General features: G+C 39.9%; 1 long non-coding RNA gene across 3 annotated transcripts in view; it reads left to right on the plus strand.

The window, feature by feature from the left end:
- The window catches only part of LOC142829114 (uncharacterized), a 166422-nt gene extending 142992 nt beyond the window's left edge, over positions 1 to 23430 (plus strand). For all 3 annotated transcript variants that reach the window (XR_012903402.2, XR_012903401.2, XR_012903400.2), the window contains exon 3: positions 16666 to 23430. This is a non-coding gene — a long non-coding RNA (uncharacterized LOC142829114). The remainder of the gene's footprint in view (positions 1 to 16665) is intronic.
- Positions 23431 to 24350: the final 920 nt, after the last annotated feature.

The raw sequence follows: 24350 nt of genomic DNA on the forward strand, positions 1-24350 counted from the left end.
CCTCTGTCAAACTACCTCTTAAACTCCCCTGTCCACTTGGCTCCCCTGTTCGCTCTGCCTCTGCCTTTAAAGCCTGCTCGCCTAGGTCAGGCCTGCCCCCTTGTGAGTCACCCAGGGGAAGGCTGATCAGAGGCAATCAAGGGAACATAGGTCAGGCATTCAGGTCCAACTGCCACAGCAACTGAAACTGAAGTTACCTGAAATCAGAATTAAAATTCAAACAGTCGAGCAAACTCACTCACACAAAAGCAAGTACTCTCACTCGGTAGCCTGTTCAGCGGCGGGATCTCTTGCTCTCCCTCTTAAACTCCCCTGTGTGCTTCGCTCCCCTGGTTGCTATAACTGTAGATAAATTTGCATTCAAAAGAAATGGTCATGATCCCTGGTCCATGTGCAGGTGGAAAAACATTCTGTTGTCAGCCTCTGTGTGTGCCTTCAGGAGAAATCCAGGATCTCATAACTACCAAGATCATGAATTGAGTTGCAATTAAAGCATCTAATATTCTGAGGGGAAAAAGACGATGAAGTTGGCAATCAACCTCTGTTATATTGATCTTGTGTAGATAGGGACAGAGCTTCTGATATCTTACTTGAGAAGCATTCTTTCTGAATTCAAGCAACTCCATCCACCCCTGGAAAGGATTGCAAATGTGTCAAAACCACCTCACGGCCAATAGAATCAATAGTTTTGAACAGATCCAAAAGAGTCTCTGTGGATATTCTAATTTTAGTTAACAATAGGTAGAGATGATATATCAGTGCAAGCAGTGCACTTTCAGTCACTGACTGAAATCTGTAGATTCCATAAAACATCCACAGGAACTTTGCTCAGAAATGGAAGATTAGAAATATGTTCTTAATAAGATTGTCTTGTCCATAGATGACTTTTGGAGTAGAGGCCTGTGATGGATAGGAGGAGTGTTGTCCCTTTCTGAACATCCCAGCATTCAATAATCAAAGGATTAAACCCAGGTAGCTAGAAAGTGTTGGCAGTGAGCCAGGATAACGAATGAGAATAAAGTATTGAGATTTGAATTGAAAGGGGTACCTGCCTGCTGTTTTTTCATTGTGTGAGTTTAAGCCAGGAGCTGGGGGAACAAGATGAATTGAACGAGGCAGGACTACCATACCTTCAACTGCCCAAAAAAACTTTAAAAACAATGAATAGTCTTGTAGCACCTTAGGGACCAACAAAAATGTAGATGGTATCATGAGCAAAACCCACTTATTCAGATGAATGGAATTAAGGGATCCAGGTTGCAAAGAATACTGGGCATGGAAATGGACTGAATCTTGAAGCATGGATATGTGAGTAGATAGGGAATGTCTATTTAGATGTGATCATGTTATTTTCTTTGTTTTGTTGTTTGGTTAAACTTCTCTGTGCTAAATCCATGTACACCCCTATATGCTGTAAACTTTAAACTGTAGCCCAGGGATGAAATTCTATTTGTTGTAATTTGTTATTTTCTCAGTTGCTTTTAAACACCTAGCAACCTAAGTATGTGTGATCGAGTGTCTTTTTGTTTTCTTAATAAATTCACCTTTTTTTTTTTTTTTTTTTTTTTTTTTTTTAAGGCTATGATTTGATTCTTGTGTCCTGGAAAGTAATCAGAGGTCTGTGTGTGCGTGCCTAAGGTTGAGACGTCAGCTATCAGAGACTGAAGTTCGTTTTCTTTTTTTCCCAAGCTCTCTTGTGGTAAAAGAGCTTGGGGAGGGGGGTACCCATCTGAAATACGTTCCGAGTGCTTTCTCCCTGGGTTCAAGTAGAAAGTTTTGTGGGTTTTTTTTTGTTTTACTTGGTGGCGGCAGCCTATCTCTCATAGTCAGGGAATCTGTGACCGTGGAGAGTTTTATATTGCAAAGCCTATAGAGGCGAAGTATTTTTAAGGTCAATTGCAGGCCACCACCTTCTGCACTCGGTGTGTCTTGGGGGGAACAGCCTTGACAAGGCCTTATAATTGCTTTAAGGACTGTCTCCTTCATAGAAGAAAGCTAGCAATATCTGAGCTGTTTTATCAACTGCATAATATGAAAATCCTTCACTGACTGGTTAAAAAAAACAACCCTCTGTAACTGAGTGAAAATAACACTGCTTAATCAGGCAGTCCAGCACCCCAATAAAGACAAACTGAACAAGAGTTGTTAGATGTGTTAGCAGAGACAAAGAACACTAAGAAAAGTCAAGAAAAACATTCTTTTTCCCCAAGAGGGTAGGGTGCACCTTTGCCTCAAACTCCAATGACTTGAGAATTCTAGCCAGCAGAATTTCTTTCAGTCTGTTATATGGACCCAAGAATGTGAATTGTCATGAATCCAACTCTATAGAACACAGCATAACGTTCCACTTAAGTCAGTGAAATCTGACAGGCTATAAAGTACAATTAAATCTGAGCATATCAGCAATAAGAAACCACAAAGCATGCATAATCATGAGATAAATGACCTCAATGGGCTGATGATGATGAACCAAGGAGGATCCAAGGTCAATTATCAGAACTGCTAATTTTAATGCTATAATTAATAATGAATATTGCAAGAAAGAATGTTTAAAGTATATTTGTATTCCCAAATTAAAACCCGTTAAATTTTAAATTTATGCAATTTATGCAAATTAATCTGATAAGAGGAGACAATTAAGGTTTATAATTAACAGATAAATACAAATGATCCAGCAAGGAAGGCCTTGGTTTCTCCTCCGTCTTATGAGACAATGTAATTGATTTTTATAAATGCTAATTTATATGCATTTCTAATACATTGAAATAACCATTTATTAAATTAAAGACGAATAGTAGTGTGTGCAAAGATAATACCTGGGGTTTAACATCTTAAATATAAAAAGGGAGCAAGAAAAAACAAGAGCTTTGAATGCGGCTTTTTAATAAAGAGAAACTTTGACAGTGTGTCAGAGGTAAGCAGAGGTTATAGTTGATTTTTATAATAGTGTGAGTTTTTCATACTGTCCCAGCCATTTAAAATTCATTATGCCCTACTAGAAGGAATTTAAAAAAATCAAAATAAAAAACAAACAAAAAACCCCAAACAAGAATGCAGTGTTGTTCAGTTAAATTTGCCTCATGAAACATGATCTACAAAAGGACAAATGCTGTATCATATATTTTTATTTAAGAAAAACGTTTTCACACTTCATGGGATTTTATTTTATCTGCCCGTGTAAGAATCGCAAATATAAATATAAATATAAATATATTTAAAGGCAGTGTAGCATTTGGATAAACTGAGGGGGGGAATGAAGATAAGTTTCTCTTGTGAGTTTAATAACATGATCACACACAAGTCTTACTAGGAGTCTTGAAACAAATATAAAAGTGAGAGATACACCATATTGTGTAGAGCTATCTACTCTCAAAACTGTCATCTCATTATATGAGTGCATTAAATGTCATCAGAAGCCTTAGATAAAATTAATTCTGTGTAATCAATACAGCCTATTTGTTTGAATTTGAGATTAAATTTCAAATCAAGAGTAAAAAGAATCTGTGCAACTTCTATTTCAGACATGTAGCTTTTGGGTAAGTATAAGAATGATTACAGTGTATTTCAAAAGGATGCCTGAAGACTTGTTCATTCTCCTTTTTCACTGTTTTACAGATGGGATCAAATTCAGTGCTGATTTGTACCCTTGTCACTCTGTTGAAAGCAGTGAGGCAGCTTTTGATCTGCTGTGGTGTAATTCCACTGAAACCAGTGGTGTTACAGAAAGGATTCTTTTGACCTACTGATTTCAATGAGATTACTCGTGATGCAAATCAGTATAGACGCCAACCCCATAAACTACAAAAACTTTTTTGGATTTTTTCATAGATACAATATAGGACTAGCTAGCCCTCTAGCTAGCAAAAATACCATACTTGCTTCAGGGACATATTATGTGTTGTCATAACCAAATAAGGGGAAGAATGTTAGGGCAACATTTTCTTCCTAAAATGTCATAAAAGCCATCTATAGTAAAAAATTATCTACCTATAGTTAGCAGAAGCAATCTTAGTCACCTGTCTCTAGACAGCATGGCATGGTACTAGTTCTAATTATTATATTTCTTGACTCACCCCAATCACCATGTTGGGTTAATCCCTAATATGTTCCTAAAGTAAGAAATGTCACGTACCCGCCTATAATTTTGGTGACATGTTGAAAAAGTGGCATATTCTTCACTTGGTGGTCATATAGTATACCCAAGTGCAGAGCCAAAGCTTTGAGATGAATGCATAGTTGATAAGTGTTCCAAATTATTTTATTCAATTAAATATAGATCTTCCTTATTTGGGGAACTTTAATTTATATGTAGGTGGTCCTCACCAGAGCTCATAATTGTAATTGTATGTTCAGATGACAAGCTGGAAGAATAACTGGCCATTTGCGTGTGCACTCATAGTAATTGCATGAACAAATTAGGTGCATGGTTGTGCATTCATTTTGCATGTGTAATTACACATTTGATTTTAAAAATTAGTCCCATTGTGGGCAAACAGATCTTTGTGCTCCATTTTGACATGGCCTTACATAGCCACATAGTGGAGTAAAGAGGCATAAGGCTTGGCCAGATATGGAGTCCAGGTACAAAAGGGCTTCTGCTTTGCCATGAAGCAAGAGGGGAAAGTCAAGGAAGAAAGGATGCAGGAGCACATGAAGCCACAGCTTCATCAGTCACATACACCAAGCAGCTGAAGTGGGCATAAGGGGAGAAATATGCTGCAGCTATCAATGGACCAACACAGCATTCTTTCCTCCTACTTACACCCACTTGAGCAACACATGAGCTCAGGGGGAACGGAGTCTATGAATATGTCTGAGTCACAGTGTCTGTTTGGAGCTCCTCCTGGGACAGCTGCACCACCTCATGTTGCATTTTATAAGTAAAGTGTCACTATAAACCTAATGAAGAAGGCTGCTAGGAATTCAAAGTGTAAAGAGTTTAGCACTTCAATGAGCCTTAATTTAATTCATAGCTCTTTAGGGTAAGAAATCTTTACCTTAGCTACTGAAGATGTAAGTCCAGATATTTCTGAATTTGAAAGTATCTAACAAAGATCCTGCTCTCATGTTAAGATGCATGAAATTTGTTGTGATATAAACCTTAAGAAACAGCAATTTCAAGGACTATTTTATCTGATCAGGACATTTTAACAACAAGAAGAAAGAGACAGAAGTTTTTTTTTTCACCCGTAGAAAGCAATAAGATGCATTTGTGAAAAGTACTGGTTATTTATTTATAAAACTACACAAAACAATTAACTTTGCTCTCCACCTCACCTCTGTTCTTGTAAGTGGGGTACTGAAACCTCAAGAAAAGGGATCACATTCACCCTAATAGACCATAAAGTTTAACAAAGCACAGTTACCCTCTTCAGTTCCATGAATACTATGCTTTACAACAGGGGTCAGCAACCTCTTCAGACACTGACATAATGACTAATAATAGCATAAATGAAACATTGTACACAATGTTTTTATTTAATGGGACTTCTGCTGCTGCATCTTTTCGTACTTTGAAGTTTATATCCTAACTGGCCAAATTCAGCTTCAGGCACGCATTCAGGCTGTCTTGTGGCAATCTTGAGCATAAATTACCTTTGATGTGATTCAAATGAGAGAAAACCTGTTCACGCAGGAACCAAACATGGAAAGTAAGGCCAAGCTGACATTCTTCATGGTGTTGTATATGGCAGGAAGTTCTTTCCAAGTTTGCACAATCAGATTATCATCATGCTCCAATTTCTTCTTCATACCATTTGTGCTGACTGAGATAGCTGGAATGGCCATCAAATCCAGTTCTTCAATGGACGCTTTATGAGGATGAATCATACATTTAAACAGTGCACTGTGTTTGCAAAAGTCAACAAAACAAGACTTGAATGCCATTAGGCGCTCAGGAGAAAACCCAGAAAGCTGCTGCAAATCAAGGCTTCTATTTGGATTCTCACTTTGATATGAATCACAAACCATTTGTAATCTTTCAAAATGTGCTAGTCTGCCTGTCGGTATCTTTAATGAAGAGTCAATTTTGACTCAACTCCAAACTGTGTGCTACAGAGACAAAGGCTGTACAGCTTCTCTCTGACTTACGAACCGGTTACAGACCAAGTAATTGGTCATAACTCTGTTTGTAAGTCGGACCCCATAGAGTTACACATGACCATGCTGTTCGTAAGCATGGATCACGTTCATAACTCAGAGTCTGCCATTTACGACAGTTTTTTGTAACTGCGAATGGTCGCAAATTGACCGTTCGCAACTCGGGGACTGGCTGTTTTTCCTTACCCGTATAGAATAAGGTTCAACTCATTTAAATGACTGGTAATGTTGATGTGAGACTAAAACTTGAGCAACCAGTCAGTCTGAAAGCTTGATGTGTTTGACACCCTTCCTATCCAAAAATGACTCAATCTCAGTAATGTAGGTGCAAAACGAGACAGAACTTTGCCACGAGTTAATCAGCCAACATCGTGCATTAGTGGATCTGGGTATTCGGAATCTACTTCCTCAAACAGTTACTGAATTTGACAGTGATTAAGGGTTTAGGCAAGAATCCAATTGACAATGCTAACGACCAACCATCCTAGACACAAGATTATCCAACTGTATTTCTTTGTATGTAAGAAAGTTCATCACAGTTTTAAGGATGTCTTCACCCCTTGTTTGATTTTTCATTGGTAATATCTCAATCATTTCTTCGTGCCCAGTATTTCCACAAATATATCGTCCCAGAATACACAGCTGATTAACATCACATATGTCAGTTGTCTTGTCCAAGCAAACGAAAAATAAGTAGCTGTACTCAAATTTTGCATTTTTTCCTTGTCAATTTGATGGGTCATTTTTACAGCTGTCATGAACTATGTTTGCTGATAATGGCAGGTCTTGAATGTTGTAAGATTTTGTCCTTGTTGTGAAACCCGGAAAATAGTTAATGACGAGTTTTTAGCATGCATCTTTTCACGTAATCCCCGTCAGTGAAAGGCTTTCCTCTCTTGAATAATGCCGATGAGCCTGCAAAATTTGCAGAGTTTAAGCTCCCACCTTATTTTGACCGTGCCAGCAGGCTATTTTGTGCAATGTTTATTTTTCACTGCAGCTCCTCGCAGGCTTTTTTTGTGCTTCACCCTCAAGGTACTTTGTAGCAAATGTTGCATGTTTTGCCATTAATTTTTGTTTGCTTGTTTGTTTGAGAACAGTCTCTCACTACAAATGAGACAGCATGGAGATTCAGATCTATCCACAAATGCATGCAAGTCTGTCCACTCCTTCTGAAAATTTCAGTATTCGTCATCTGTCTTTCTCTTTGGCATTTTTACTGTTAGAAGATCACAGAGTTCATGATCATATATGATGGAAAGATTTCTTGATCAACCAAATAAAAAGTGATTATGCACAACCCCCAATGAGTGGAGAGGATGGATGGTTGTTAAAATGAACAGTTAAAGGTGAAATACACAAAAAAATCATCTTGACATGAGTAATTATGCATTTTTAAAATTTTGAATTTTTCATTGTAATTTAAAAAAAAGCCATATTTGGTTCCATACTGAGCCATATTTGGCTGTAGAGTCATAAGCTGTAGACCACTGCTCTTCTAAAGAAAAACAGTTTCAACACTATGTCCCTATCCAGCATGCAGCAGGCCCTGACCCTTTGGGAAGTCATTTAGCAAATGGTTTTAATCTACTCTACAACACAGGACATGTTTATACCTTGAACTTTAAAAATATACTGAGTATGTTGAGCTGTGGGATGTGTGTGATTAATAGCTGAGTGAAGGAGAGAAAAAGAGGAAGACTTTAAATGAGATCCTTGTCTCCTTCTTTGGTCTCTTTATGCAGTTGGTGGCTTATATATTTGTCCTACAATATCTTGTCATATAAAATTAGTCTGGCAGAGCTGATTTCATAGTGGTCATACAGGGATGATTTCACCACAAACAGGGTAATCCTCCCTACCCTGTTTTCAGTATCAATACAGAATTTTTAAGAAGGGATCCCATATCTCTGTGCCTCCGGTATCCCGAAATAGCTGTGCAGTGTGGACGTATCCTTCGATGAACTTAGCTGATATAGAAAAGTCTCAGAGGGCTAGCCATGGTAGTCTGTAACTAAAAAACCTTAAAAAACAACAAATCGCCCCATCGCACCTTAGAGACTAAACAAAAAATAGAGAGAGAATCCATCTACATTTTTTGGTTAGTCTGAGGGCATATCTACACCAGGAAATTATTTTGAAATAACTGATTTGGAAATAATAACTCCCAAAATAACTGTTTCAAAATATGCTTATTCCCCAAGGAAAGCAGGAGTTATTTTAAAATTTTGAAATAATGGGCTTGGTAGTGTGGATGTTCTGCTTGTTATTTTGAAATAGCCTTGGTCTACATTAGTGAGTTAAAGTGCTACAGAACCATTCTTTAGGGGTATGTCTACACTAGCCCCCTAGATCGATCTAAGGAGGCTAATGAGGACGACCGAAATGGCAAATGAACCACGAGATTTAAATATCCCTCGCTTGATTTGCATGTTCCCATCTGGTCGCCATTTTAGAAATTGACTAACCCGAAGTAACTGCCCATGTCTACACGCGGCAGTGAAACGGGATTTCGAAATAAAGCCCTAACTCGAATTAGCTGGTATTCCTCTTGCAATGAGGTTTACCAGCTAATTCAAGTTAGGGCTTTATTTCAGAATCCCGTTTTACTGCCTCGTGTAGACGTGGGCAATTACTTCGGGCTAGTCAATTTCTAAAATGGTGATCAGCTGGGCACATGCAAATCAAGTGCGGGATATTTAAATCCCGTGGTTCATTTGCAATTTCGGTCACCCTCATTAGCCTCCTTAGATCGATCTGGGGGCTAGTGTAGACATACCTTAAGTTTTTTGGCTGATATATATTAGTCAAGAAGCATGTGATCAATGTTCTAGTTGTGCAGGGCCAACCCTGCAAGCATCACGAGAAGGGAGCTGAAAAGAAATAATGTGAGGATTCCCTTTGTGTCACTTCCTTGGTTCTTCCCCCATGTCTAAGCTTCTGGTGCTCTGGAATTTGGCCTCTAACTAGTGCACTTACTTTTGCAGAAAATGTACTACATTGGGAGTAAAATCCAAAGGTTTGTTAAAGGATGATGGCAATCATGATTATTTATTTATATTAGTACTCAGGACCTTTTGCTTTCCTTAATGCTCACAAGTAAAAAAGAGCTGCAAATGTCAGCAAAGGGGTTTATTACCTTTTCATGTTATTTGCCCTTTTGTACACACAACTTTGACTCATTCTTCAGATTTCAGAATATTGTCCAAATATTATGCTAGGTGAAGAAAAAATGTTTGCTGGATTGAATTATCTAAATATTGCATCTTTTATTAGTGCTAGTGCTAGATGTGTTGCTCTGAATGTATTGGAAGCAGAAAGGCAGGTTCCCACTGCAGGATTCATTCCTCAGATGGTAAACTGCTCTTTTTTCCTGTTCCAGGAATTCTAGTTTGGGTTGATTACAAACTTTAATAGGTTCTGTTCTCTCAGCATGTATAGACCAGGAATTCAGTGCTTTGTTCAAGATATGGCATTGCCCTTGCGAAATAGAGCAGAGAACAGCTGAGCTGGAGGTGACTTCTAAGTGCCTATGGAGAAGGCTTTTCTTGTTAAATTCATGGCCCAGTGCCAGGAGCTGCCTTCTTCCTCCACTGTTAGTGCCTCTTAGTAGACCTCTGTGATGGGGTTCCCATGATGCAACCTGTACTGTGGGACCACTGAGCCCTTTGTTCCACTAACCTGGTGTATCCCACTCACTCTGTGATGCAGTTTCCAAGCTACAAGCCTTTGCTAGGTACGCACATATGCAGACAAGGGACACACCCAGCTGAGTTACAGGAATACTTTTCCCCCACCACTCATAAACCAACAAAAGAGAGGCTGCAGCCAATTCTCCCCAGCGTCCGTGTCTTGCACCCCAGAACTGTATCATCTTGCATTGGTCAGAAGCCTGACCAGTGTATGTTCATTACCCTAGTCTGTCCCTCCCTCAATGTAGCAAGGACACACATTAGCCTGGTAAACTGAGCTGAGATTTCCCAAGAACTTCAATCAAAACACACAGGTTTAGATAAAATATGAAGCAAGTTTATTAACTACAGAAAGATAAGAAGTGGGTTGTGCCCACGAAAGCTCATGATACCATATACATATTTTGTTTGTCTTTAAAGTGCTGCTAGACTATTTTTTTTGTGTTAAGTTTTTCCAGTTACAGACTAACTCAGCTACCCCTCAGTAGCTAGTACAGAAAGACAGATTGTAAGTAATAATCCGAGAGATCGCAGTTGGTTACCCAAGAAACAACAATAAATCTGCAGACTGAATTCTATAAACTAAACAATATTTGAATCAAACAGTGTCTCATCCTGACATGTGATATAGTTCCTTAATATACAGGCTGGGACTCTTTTCCAGCTTGGCGCAACCCTCCCCAGTTCAAAGTCTTTGTCCTCCAGATGTGTTCCTGGATGTTGATTTGTGGGAGGAATGAGGCCACATCATGCTGTCACTTCCCCTCTTTTATAATTTCTTCTAGTTTTCCGGAAAGATCTTTTGCTATGATGTGGTGTAGCCAGACACAAAACCCCATCTTGTTTTTCCACGAGCCCCATCTTGTTTTTCCCCCCCCCCAGAGAGCAAGAGAAAGGCAGTCAGCCTTTGATGCCCTGGGAACACAGGTTTGCTGCCTGTCCCTGACTCTACCATAAACAGAAACCAGACAGTAAATGGGCTAGCTGACGACCCGGGGCCTCCCGTCGCCCTGATGGCTAGTACCAGTAATTGACACGCCTGCACTGTCCCAGAGAGGAATCTTCGCCCATCACATACCAGAGGTGCCCATTGTCTGCATTTTCCCAGGTGTAAATTATGCTTTGCACCCTTCGTGGGAAACTTGGCATTCAAAGCCATTTTTCCTTAATGGCCACTTGAGCCCAGGAAGAAGCCTACATGACCCAAGGGGTATAAAAGAGGTTCAGCCGCCCACCCCATTTGAGCTCCAATCATCTATACCTGCTGGCAGGTATTGATTGTCTCCCGAGGTCTGTGGGACGCCCAACCTCGCCCTACTTCTTCCCGAGGGATTGAGAGAAAGACGCTGGCCACGCCAAGTCTGGAACGCAGGGGTGAGAATATATACCTGCTATGTGTCTATTTTGCATGCATTTAATAAGAGCTCAGAGAACCAAAGGGTTTCATGGTACCTGTAAGTAACTTCTTAGAGTAATTTCTGTCCTGTCCTTTGTAGTGTCTGTGTTATCTGTAACACAGTAGTAGCATTTAACAGCTAAATTTACCCTGTAACAATAAAATAGTAACTGTTTAAGCTTTAACCTGACTCCTTCAGTTGCTGTAACAGAACCAAGCACAATTTAAAGAACTTCAGCCGGTCATAAGGGACTCACTGCCCTGACCGTCGGCTGACATGTGGGTCAAGCAATCTCCATTGTTATAAGTGCTTTCTCTCTGAAATCTCCATTGTATCCAGTTTCTGAGATGGTGGATTCTTTCCTTTAGGAGTATTGATGTGCCATTAACTGCTGTCTGGCTACTCCATTGTTGTAACTGAAAGACTGGTTATGGCTGTTCCCAGCCTCAGAACATATTTCAGTAACAGACACATCACAAAACTTCATATTTTAATATACAATTGTAGCACATACAGTTCAACAGAATATTAATGTTCAACAGACCAAGACTTTTAACCTGATCTCTCATGAGGCATACTTTGTACAAAACATATAATTATTACAGTGGTGAATATGAGGCGCTGATTTAAGATACAGAATGCCACACTATCATTCTCCTATTCATCCCCCCCCCCCCCCCCGTAGGAAACAATTGTCACTCTTCTGCCTTCTGCAGCAGAAACACACGTGGGAGAGCTGATGAGATGAAAATATTGTGGTGATACAGGGGGAGGAGTGGGAGAGCAGGATCTTCCTACAACTGTTGCTGCTAAAGGAAGGATGTTGGCACCTAGCTGTGGACTAGAGGGTGGGGGGGGGGGGGGGAGAAAAGTTATAAATTATTTAAAACTGAAATGCAGAAAGCCTGCTCCTGCTCCCACTGAAATCAGTGGAAGTTTTGCCATTGCCTTCGATTGGATTTAGACTGGCATTTGGTGCTTTTAGAATAAACAGCCCTGGGTAATTACTGATTACAAACTTTAATTGTTTATAAAGGGGTGTGAGTGAGAGAATGCATAAATTAACATTTATTTCTTTGCTGTACACTAAAGCCTGGTTAGTAGGGAAGTTTTAAGTCATAAATCTGTGATTAACACAGTTTGTGTTTTAGCTTTGCATGTGAAGGGATTTTGGTGTCTGTTGTGATAACTGGGTCTACACATTTATTATTGTGAGTTTAACTGTAACAAATAAGTGCAAGTTCAGAACTATGTCACAATAACCTTTAACAAATAGCTATGTGAAAACGTACAAAAGAGAGTTATTTCTTCTCTTACCTTTTTCCTTCTGCCTAGTAAAATCTGGTTTAGCTGGCCAAGACTTCATATTTTGCAATACTGCTGTGACCAGGAAGAAGCAGCTAAAAGCAACAGCTTAAACATCCTAATGCTGGTAGAAGTTTGCCAGGTCTCAAAATGGCTGATATTGAAAGTCATCACCAGTGACAGAAACTCTATTTGCTATCTTTCCTGGTTTTTTCACTCCCCTTTTGTGTGTGTTTGTCTTGTCTTAGGAGATAGGACATGCTGTCCGTGTTTCAGTCATGACAGCCCCGACCCATCTCAACTACCCAAAGAGACAGTTATTACAGATTGGACCTCGCTGTTTTGGCACCTTCGGGACCTAACTGGTCCCGAGTGAGGAAATTTGCTGGAACAGGGTAGGTCCCTCCCCTCCTAGCCCATGCTGCCACCGTGTTAGGGCTCCAGCCTGCTCCCACTTCTGTCCCAGTCCCCTGGGGCTCTCTAGATGCCACCAGCCTCACTGCTGCTGGGGCCAGAGCGCCAGGGCTGGTGCTCTGCTGCCACCTGACTTCGCGGCTGGGGCCGGAGCTGTGCACTAGGACTGGGTGAAGGACCGAGGCTGGAGCTCCATGGCCGAGACAGAGCTCCCTGGTTGCTGCTGGGGCCTGAGCTTCCTTGCCACCGGTGGGACTAGAGTGCCACAGATACTGCTGGGCCCAAAACTCCCTGCTGTGCTGCCCATTTGGCTGAGTTGCCCATGCCCCCTACAGCACTCCTTCCTCACCTCCAGACCTGCCTATTCCTGGACTCTGTGGTCCATGAATATCTGTGGTCCATGCCAGACCATGGATGTTGTTGGACCAGGGAGTCCTGGTTAAGGAAGGTACAACCTGTACCATCTTTAATGCCACCCAACAGACTGTCAAACAATGGGGTTTCCTTCTAAATATTCTCTCCAGCTAAAGGAAAAGGGATGGTGGGATGTTGTTAAAATGAAATCCTCGTGTAACACGTTACATTTCAAATGCTTTAACTCCCCCCTTCTTTTCTGCATCTTTAATGAACAGTTACAAGGATTTGTAATGATGTCTGCAATAGTACTAAGCAGGCTGAGGTCTCTATATATTATACCCTGACTCTTTGGCCCACATATTCCATCTGAATTAATATGACACATCCCTCTTTGACACGAATATACCAGCTTTTTCTGCTTCAAGCACTTTTTGTTGAGCTGCAACACAGGTTTGAACAAATCTTTACTCATGCGATAAGGCTATAAATCACTATGTGCTGATATTGATGTTACATCAACAACATACACTAAAAATCTGGAATATAGCCATGAGGGGAGGTGTTCCCTTTTATCAGACTAACCCCTATGTAATAGATCTTCAGCTTGAAGGCTACTTATCATCACACAATAACAGACAGAGGTTAGACTCCTCTGTTTCCATTGATTACGCATGACAGCTGATTCATAAGTACATTACTTGTTCAAAATTCTGTGTGCTACAAGATGGCATAATTTGTGATTCTATTTTAGATCCCAAATGTTCTAATAATTTATGTAAGAGAGTTCACTAGTATGGTATTAACTTCAGGAATGAAAACATGAACCCCTGAGATCAATTTCAGTCAGACATGCAGTAAAAAGAGCATTTGATTTGGATCACAGAGATTTTATGAATTAGAGTACATCTGAGACTGATGCCATGATCCAAGACTTTAGTTCTGCCAGTGAATTAAGCAACCATTTTTTCAGAGGTGAATACTGGAAGGAGAGAAAAAGCAGGGATTGGTGCCTTATAGAAACAGCAGACTTTGAAGTGGTATGTCATTTGCACCTAGAAAAAGAATGAGGACTAAATTTTTCAAAAACCATCCTCAATGAAGTCTACACGTTTGCTTGCCTAATCTTACTAGCCTAGAATTGTGAGTACTGATTGCTCAGTACAGTATTTGTTTTTATCCATTGAAAACTTAAGATTTATTTATTTACATATTGGTCTAAAAGACATTCTTCACCACAGTTCAGCAACTTAAAGTTCTTGACATACAATTGAAACAAAATAATATAGTAGTTGTAAAACATATAATCCAAAGCCAGTAGTAGTACTTGTTCCTCCCACACATCATTTGACAACCACAAAACTTACATCTTAGCTGCAGCCCTCTACCAATGACCGCTCAAACACGTCCTTGGTAATATAACTGAAAGGTCAAGATATTCAAATGTAGGTGTGCAACTCTTATTTCAGTGAAAAAAAATCAGGGAAAGTGGTGTCTAACTACCCCAATTTAATATTGTCTGTTCACTCACATGGGCGTGTTGCTTGTAAAGATTTAGATGTTTAAAAAAAACCATGCAAAACCGTAAGTATGTAATGTTGTGCATGCACGCTTATAGCTTGCTTCTAAAAACATGTCCCTTACTCTTTAAAAATGATCAATCCGCTTGTGTTAATTGAGAACAGACTACAAATTGTACAAAATGTGCTTTTCCTTAAAATATCACCTATTGATTTTCTTCCAGTTATATCTGACTTAGATTGTTGGGTAGCTAGAAGTAGTTAGCTTAAAGTATTTGAGCAGATGATTGGATTCTTTAACATTTTAAAGGATTTTTCCTCACCCTGTACAGTTCTTTTATGTAAGAGATATGTTTTCCTAAAATTATCAATCGTTATCAATTGTATAGCACATAGTTGGGGCTCAGCCACAAATAGTTGTGTGCAGTGCTTTTTTTGTTTTTTTTAAAAAAAGGTGCCAATACTCCAGGGGAAAAGTTGTTGAGATCTGACTGCAGGTGCCAGTACTGTCTGGAGGTGCTGGTACTGCATACTGAGCAGTACCATCACAAAAAAAGCACTGGTTGTGTGAATGATTTCTCACAACTTAGGTAACTTGGCTCTCCTCCAGGTTGCCCTCTTTGACAGCAGTGGGGAATTGCTGCTCCCACTGGGTGAGGTGATCGGCTGACGTAGTTTGCAGTATGGTAGTGCTGGCTTTCATGCCTGAGGCTGAGCCCATAAGAAGTCTGCGGCTCAGGGCATCCATCTGAGGGCTAGATGGATAAATAAGGGCGCAAGCCTTCTGGGCATAGGCTGGAAAAGCAAGTAGTCAATAGTGCAGGCCTCCTGGCCTGAGGGTTAGAGGTCATCCAGGGTTATGTACAGGGCAGGGGGACCTGGGCCCACCATGCTCCACCAGGTCCTAGACCAGAGCCCTGGAAACAACCAGATGTCACTGTCTCACCTTCTGGCAACATAATAGGACTAGTGTCTTTTCTCCTTGGGCTATTTCTTATTGGTAACCAGTTAGATTGTTCCGCAGCTGCTGGGGCCTGTTTCCTTGTCTCCCTGACTGAAAAGCTTCCTCCCTGGGTTCCTCAGGTTCTGGGGGCTGCAGCTTGCCTGTTCTCCAAGCTAACTTGGGAGTGTTGTCACTTTGCAGCTTGTCGTCAGCTCCACAGGTGCTTCACCTTCCTGAAAGGGACATTTGGCTTCTTCCCTGCTTTGACCCCCTACTGAACTTCAGGGCCTGGCGCTTATTACTTCCTGCCCTGCCCCTGCACTTCCTGTGAGGTGCATGGATGGGGCTAGCTGGATCCACCAGGATTAACCCCCTGTGTGCTGCAATGAGGCCATTCCACCTCCTTACAATAACCAGTACTGGTCTTAAATTCTTCAGCCTGTGATTTTAGAATACCTAAAAAGGATAAACATGTGGCAAGCAAGCATTTAATTAGAAAACATTCATCTGGCTTATTTTATTTCTGGCTCTAGGCATATAGGGTGCATCTAGACTACATGGCTCCATCAACAGAGCCATGTAGATTAGGCAGGATGAAAAAAGGGAAATGAAGCTGCGATTTAAATAATCGCCGCTTCATTTAAATCAAAACGATCAGCTGTTTGTCAGCACAGCGCGGCAGTCTAGATGGGGATCTGCCAACCCCAGAACCCTTTGTCGTCAGATCCTGTAAGCCATGTTCCGTCGACGGAGCCATGTAGTCTAGACATACCCATAAAGATCTGCATCCAGTTGATGAAACAACGTACCATTTTAGAATCACCTGAACTTTTTCTCTGACATTCAACAAGTAAATACATAAATTTGGAGCAGTGTCAACATACCAGCAGCTTGATAATAACCTTTGTGACAGAACATATGCCCCATTTGTGTCTTCACAGAACTCTGGACAAAAAAGTTGGACGAATTACAAGCAGAAACCCCTCCCTGTCCTGTGCTTGTCTGCAAATTCAGGATAAGGCTGGAAAGTGGTAAGAATCTACAAGGTCAAACCAACTGAAGCTCATCAATCAGCCAACCAGGACCGAATACTTTAATGAAGGAGGAAGTGGAACTGAGGGTGGGAAAATGGCTATTTTTGTCATTGGAGAAACAAGCTGCGGATCAGTAACTGAGAGCTAAAAAGCCAAACAGGAAATCAGTGTCTCTTTGTTCCGATAAAAATGGAAAGTCTCCTACACTGTTGTTGGCTCTGGAAAGTCCATTTTTGCATATACAGTATTTGAAATGGCTCAGATAAGAGACTTAAGGACTAGTTGATATTCATGTAGCATTTAATAATGATTAGAAATGTTTGCATAGAATAATGTAACTTCTTTAATTATGTACATCCTGTAAGGGAATGTTAAGGACAACAAGCCCAGCCATTCTTCATGGAACCAAACATTGGCAAGTACACTGACAAATATGAACAGTATAGTGCACTTATTCAATTCACAACCAAATGCCAAGAGAATGAAAAAGAGAGGGAAATACCTAGACTGGTCAAAAAGTATCTGCTTCCCATAAAAAAAAAATTGAATTTAGGTCAAAAACATTTTATTTTTCAATAAAAAGTTTACATTTCCTATGGAGCGGAAAGATCCATTTTCTAACAAGCTCTTGGGAAGACTATATAAAGAAATGTATGCAATCCTAGGACAACTCCTACATTACATAGTATTATTGCTAAAGATTGCCACAGTTAATTCCTTCTATTAAAAACTAAGTATAAAAATGATAGGTATTTTCTCTAAATAGTAAATGTAATTTGTTTATGCTGCCACCAGGCCACTAGCACTGTGGGATTAGTTTTTCCACTGCTGAGGGTTTTTGCCCTGATCTATTAATATTCGATGCATTTAAATGGCATGTTACTGAGAGTGGTTCACTATTTGGTGGAACCTTTGTAGTTAAATTCCTTTAAACAATGAATATTCAATTGTAAGAGTAATGGGAATAATTTTCTAATACTCAAAACTTCGGGCTGAATCAGCACAATAATGTTAGTGGAAAACAGCTATGAATCCCTGTGAAAGGAGGAAATTCTTAGAAGGAACAACTCTTACAATGACTATTTGCTGCTACTTATGTAAAATTAAACTATACATTGTTTTGCACAGTCTCTTAACACACAAATTTTCCTCCATTGCATCTGGAGACCTTTGAACACCTCAGTCTACTTTAAAGTAGATTTGTTCAGCTGTATTGCACATCTCTGTTCTTAGAGGATAATTATATAGCCAGAGTTTTTCTACTCAACACACTTTCAGCAGGAGGCAAGTCTCCATTCTGAGCTATCAGCTAGATAAACCTCCAAAAAATGACTCAGGGGCTTGCCTTCTTAGGCTATGTCTAAACTATAGTTTATGTCTGTATAATATATGTCACCCAGGGTTTGAATAAACCATCCCCAAGAGCCATATAAGTTATGTTGACATAAACACAGGCGGAGGCAATGTCATTTCTACCGCTAAGAGTGGTAGAAGAGTGGTAGGAGAGCTTGTACAGCTGCTCATGATTGCCACAGAGTTCTAAGATTGCCCATTTCTGACTCTAGTTCTGGGAAGAGTTCTATATACACACATCAGAACTTTCTTTCACTTGAGATGTGTACAGCATTGCAAGCTTCAGCTACTGTTCATGATTCTTCACTTGTAACAGATGTCAAGAGCTGTGGTGATTTGTGCATCATTCTTTTTCTATTAATCATTTGACTTTTTTTATTTTCATTTCCCTTCTTCCTAACTGATAGTAGTACCCTCTCAAATAACTGTCAAGTCCTATAAAAGATAGCCTTGAATTTGCCTATTACTGAAGTGAGTGTATTTGGTGCAAAATCAACCGTCCATGTCTATGCCCGCCAACAAAGAAATGATTCTCAACCTAGTAAATTACAATCAAAGCTTCACTGATAATTTTCTACTGTAAAGAAGCTTTTAGTGTGTTAGAGACTAAACCCACAGATTAAGCCACCCTTTCACTTTCTGGATTTTAAAATCCAGAGCTAACTTATCAGTCTCTCTCTCCATGATGGTTTGAATCAAAACATTGAATCCAAATAGCCTTGAACTTTGAGGAAGTTCAAATCAAACCTAAATTTGGCAACTCAAGCCATTCAATGCAGAGAGTGAACACTATTTGGCTGAGGGTGGGAAGAGAGGAAGACAGAAGCAGGAAGAAAAATAAGGCTCAGAACTTTAACTAGGGTTAAAAATTCCATCTTAATTATAATACCTTGCATTTGTAGAACACTTTTCATAGTATAGCCTTCAATATGCAGTGAAGAATAATTCCTTCACCCCCACTACAGGGGGAAATAAACAGCTGTTTAACTGGACACAACAGCTCAACACAATTTATAGCAATAAGTGAAGCATAATACTCTATCAAACTAAAATATCAGGGGAATTTAGAGAGGTGAAAAATAATGTAATTATCTAAAAACTGGATTTATGCTCCTGGCCCTGTGGGAAAAATCCCAAAGGATCTCCTATTGAGCATACATGGTCTGTGTATTTGATTCCTATATTTCATCTGAAAATTGACACTTTCAGTGACACAAGTGCAATATCATTCTGGGGCACTGAGTTTGGTACTGACCAGGCCCTATCGGGGGGAAGGGGCCGGAGGCCAGGAGGACCATTTGGTCCAGGCCTCAGGAGACAAAGGGGCCTCAAATTTTGACATTTTTCTGCCAAGTCATTTCAATTTAATATACACCTTGCAGTTATAACAGAGACAGCAAAAGAAGCGATATATACCAACAAAAACTGATTTAAATCATTGTGGGACCTCGGGCCTTCACCAGTTTTTCAGTCACATCTGAGTTTTAATCTGCGTGACTGGAGTAGCTTCTGTGATTAGTGATTTTATGTTATAAGACACATTTTTTTACAGTCTTTGAATAGTTGAGAGGTTTTTTGAAAGTCATAATTAATGCTGTTACTGTAAAGTGATTTTGCTTGGTTGGAGAGTGAGTTTAAAATTTAAATTATATGTTTAGCTCTGCATAAGAGATTTTTGTATTCCTGATTTTTCTTATCTGTCTTCGTATACAATAATCATATCAGGCTCAGCTGCAAGCTACCTCTTTGTCCAGTTTGAGTCACCTTTAAAGGCTTTTTTTGTGATAAACTATTAATTCTAGCAGTTTAATAAACAGTATATCTAATCGGGCAATCGCCCCGTGTTCATATTCATAATAAGGTATCAGTTATTAGAAGAATTTAACAATGGGAACATGTTAGTAGATGAAATTTCAAGACTTTGAAATAAGGGTTTAAGGGACGTAGTAAATAACACCCCTAAAATTTTGTATAACCAATAGCCTTTAGCGAATTAATACATTGTGTGTTACTATGTTTTAAAAGAACCCCTTTATAAAAATGAAGTGAAGATTTGAAAGTGGTGCAAGTAAGAGACGGAAAAAGCAAGAGTGAAGCATCAGTTAAAAGTTTAAAGCCAATGACATCATTTCTTGTAGAAAAGACATCTCGGCCATTAGATGGTGACCATGCTGAGAGTGACACTTCCAGTTCTGATGATAACTTTGTACCCACAAATGACATTTCAATGCTACTGATTCTAAAATGAGGCGCAAAATCAAGACCCAGAAATGCCAACAGTAGTGATAGATGCAGAATCTACACCCGATTTAGAGACTGTGCAGGTAGAAAATGAGGACCTTGGAGATGCTGTGCAGCAAGAGCAAGAACTTATGACTAGTATAGGACACAGTATAATAGTGGTATCAGAACTTGATATTGGACTTCTTGATCAGAACAAGGTTGCTCAAATGCAGTTGTTTCTCATTTCTGCATTTAATTGTTTTCAGATTCTAAGTAATATACTGAAAGATGCTGAAAATCATGCTTTTCCCACTCGTCTGCTGACAAAACCCTTCCAAATGAAGAGATCAAAACAAAAGCCTGGCTCTGCTGGAGCATGGAAAAGCAGGCTCTGTACTGTGTACCCTGTTTCATTTTTAACAGTAATACTTCAAATTCATCAGTACTGTCTAATCCATCCTGTTGGAGCATCAGTAGAGGTTGGAGGAAGTTGAAGGACTGAATACCTGCACATGAAACTTCATTATCGCATAAAGATAACTATGTTACATAGAAATCAGCTAGCAGAGCAGCACTAACTGACAGTTCAATTGAAATCTTTCTTTGAGTGAAAAAAACACGGAAACTGATAACTGGAAAAAACTCCTTGAGCACATATTGAATGTCATTCTTTTTCTTTCTGAATGGGGATTGGCATTGTTTGGTTCCAGTCAACGTATCAGAGACCCTACAAGTGGAAACTTTCTTGGTATACTTGAGCTTCTTAGCAAATATGACCCATTTTTATCAGGCCATCTTAAGTGTGTTTGTGAATCACAAGAGAGCGGAAAATGCATGCAAGCCCATTATGTGCCCACCAGAATATAAAATGAGTTTATTTAGCTGTATGGAACATTTGTGCAAACAACAATTATTGAAGAGATACGACATGCAAAGTACTTTTCAATTATTATTGATGCAGTTCCAGACTGTTCTCATAAAGAACAGATGACCTTGGTTGTTCGATATGTTAACATTGCAGGAAGTTCAAAGGTTTCAATTGAAGAACAATTCATTTTGTTCAATAATTTCTCTCTCTCTCTCACACACACACACACACACACACACACACACACACACACACACACTAGAAAAGAAATCAATGCTCATTTCATTGTATTAGAAATTCTGGAAGGCTTCAAATTGAATTTTGAAGTCTGCATTGGCCAAGTCTATGACAATGGTTCCAATATGGCTGGGATGTACAACTGAGTACAAGCAGTCCTTCTGAGCAAAATCCAAACTGTATGTTGTCCAGTTGTGGCAACCACCCACTAAATCTTATCAGTGTTGCACTGAATCTTGCAAGGAAGCAATCACATATTTTGGAACAATCCAGCAATTGTACAACATCTTCAGTAGCAGTCCTCAAAAGTGGGAAATTCTGAAGCAGCATCTGCCTGTTTCCCTTTCTGGCATGTTGACAACGAGATGGTTAGCACGAATTGATGGCGTTAAACCAGTTACACAGCATTTGGACTCTGTGAGAGAGGCTTTAAGTGAGCTTGAATCTCACGCTCTCACGTACAGGCTTACACTGAGCTTACGTCAATTCAGAAGTATATATCCAAATTTGAATGAATTTTAATGTCATCCATGTGGCTTGAGAACTAGTTAAAGGACAGGAAACAAAGGGTAGGAATAAATGGTAAATTTTCAGAATGGAGAGGGTTAACTAGTGGTGTCCCCCAAGGGTCAGTCCTAGGACCAGTCCAATTCAACTTATTCATAAATGATCTAGAGAAAGGGGCAAGCAGTGAGGTAGTAAAGTTTGCGGATGATACTAAACTGTTTAAGATAGTCAAGACAGAAGCAGACTGTGAAAAACTTCAAAAGGATTTCACAAAACTGAGTGATTGAGCAACAAAATGGCAAATGAAGTGTAATGTGGATAAGTGTAAAGTAATGCACGTTTGGAAAAAATAACCCCAACTATTCATATAATATGATGGGGGCTAATTTGGCTATGACAAATCAGGAAAGAGATCTTGGAGTTATCGTGGATAGTTCTCTGAAGACGTCTACACAGTGTGTAGCGGCAGTCAAAAAGGCAAATAGGATGCTAGGAATTATTAAGAAAGTGATAGAAAATAAGACCCAGAATATCTTACTGCCCCTGTATAAAACTATGGTACGCCCACATCTTGAATACTGTATACAGATGTTATCTCCTCACCTCAAAAAAGATATTTTGGCCTTGGAAAGGGTTCAGAAAAGGGCAACTAAAATGATCAGGAGTTTAGAACAGGTCCCATATGAGGAGAGGCTAAAGCGACTGGGACTTTTCAGTTTGGAAAAGAGCAGACTGAGGGAGGATATGATAGAGGTATATGAAATCATGAGTGGTGTGGAGAGGGTGAATAAAGAAAAGTTATTCATTAGTTCCCATAATATAAGGACTAGAGGACACCAAATGAAATTAATGGGTAGCAGGTTTAAAACTAATAAAAGAAAGTTCTTCTTCACACAGCATGTAGTCAACCTGTGGAACTCCTTGCCAGAGGAGGCTGTGAAGGCTAGGACTATAATAGAGTTTAAAGAGAAGCTAGATAATTTCATGGAAGTTAGGTCCATAAAAGGCTATTAGCCAGGGGATAGAAATGGTGTCCCTGGCCTCTGTTTGTCAGAGGCTGGCGAGAGATGGCACGAAACAAATCGCTTGATCATTGTCTTCTGTCCACCCCCTCTGGGGCACCTGGTGCTGGCCACTGTATTTCCTAATATCACAATTGCATTACGTATTTTTGTCAGTCTCCCTGCATCTGTGGGTTCAGGTGAATGCACATTCAATGTGTTAAAACAAATAAAGAAGTACCGTCATTCTACATTGGGACAAGAGCATTTGAATGGGCTAGCAATGCTTAACGTTAACAGTGATGCTGCACATAAATTAGATTTTTCTTCAATTATAAATGAGTTTTCACACAACAAAGCCAGAAAAGCATTCCAAAAATGAAGAGTTTTGCTTGCAGTGGAAACTTTATAATTATAAGTTACATTTTTAATATATATGCTATTGGTATAATGACTTAATTGTTAATAAATACATGTCTTGAATGTTCATTTTCATATATTCTTTTGGTTTTAGTATGACCCTGTGGATGAGAAGTTAGATATGTTGGGGGCCTGGGGCTGGGGCTGGGCTGAGCTAGGGCCTCTATACTCAAAGTGGCCGGGCCTCTGTCATTCTCTGAGGGGGCCTCGTATTGATTAATTGAAATAACTAACTATGCTATACTGGGGAAAATGGTTCTGATTCTCCTCCTCCAGTATTAAGCAAAACCCTGTACTAGATCTCCCTCTTATTAAGAAGGGTCAGAGCTTTTTCTTCATTTTCATTTCCTAAACAAGAGCTATCTTTGGAAAAATGGGTAAACATGGCAACACAGAAGTGTTTAAAATTCTTGAAACCTGAGCCATAGGCATCTTCAGGCTTTATACACTGTAGCTAGACTTAGGAAAGTTGTGATGGTAAGGCTGGTGTCAGTCACACTTAGCAGATATGACAGTACCTCCAATTTTGTGAACATTCTTTATGTGGAAATAGAGTAGAAGATACTTATGAGCAGGGCTTGACAAACAATGTAATCTACTCACCCGTGGCGAGTAGATTACACCCTGGAAGAGCCGGCGCAGAACGATCTGCGTATGTGCAGAGTGCAGAACCGCGTGGCTGGCGAGCAGGGCTTGCCGCTGCTCGGCGAGCCCTGCTTATGATAATAATATAAAAGAGGGACTGATCACAGAAATCCTCTTGGGGTTGTCCACTGGTGTGCTGGTCAAGTCACTGATGCCCACCTCTCTGCCCTCTGGGGCTCCCCACCACCTTGTCCTGCTGGACCAGAAACTCTGGTCTCCCCCAGCCAGCACAGAACTGGAGTTACCACCCCCAGAGCAGAGCAACCAGACACTGAACCATCTCAGCTCTGGGAGGGCTCAACACCCAGGAACACAGACCCCCCAAAAGGATCAAAGCC

Source organism: Pelodiscus sinensis, chromosome 5 (assembly GCF_052426305.1).
Source record: "Pelodiscus sinensis isolate ZL-2025 chromosome 5, ASM5242630v1, whole genome shotgun sequence".
Taxonomy (NCBI): domain Eukaryota; kingdom Metazoa; phylum Chordata; order Testudines; family Trionychidae; genus Pelodiscus; species Pelodiscus sinensis.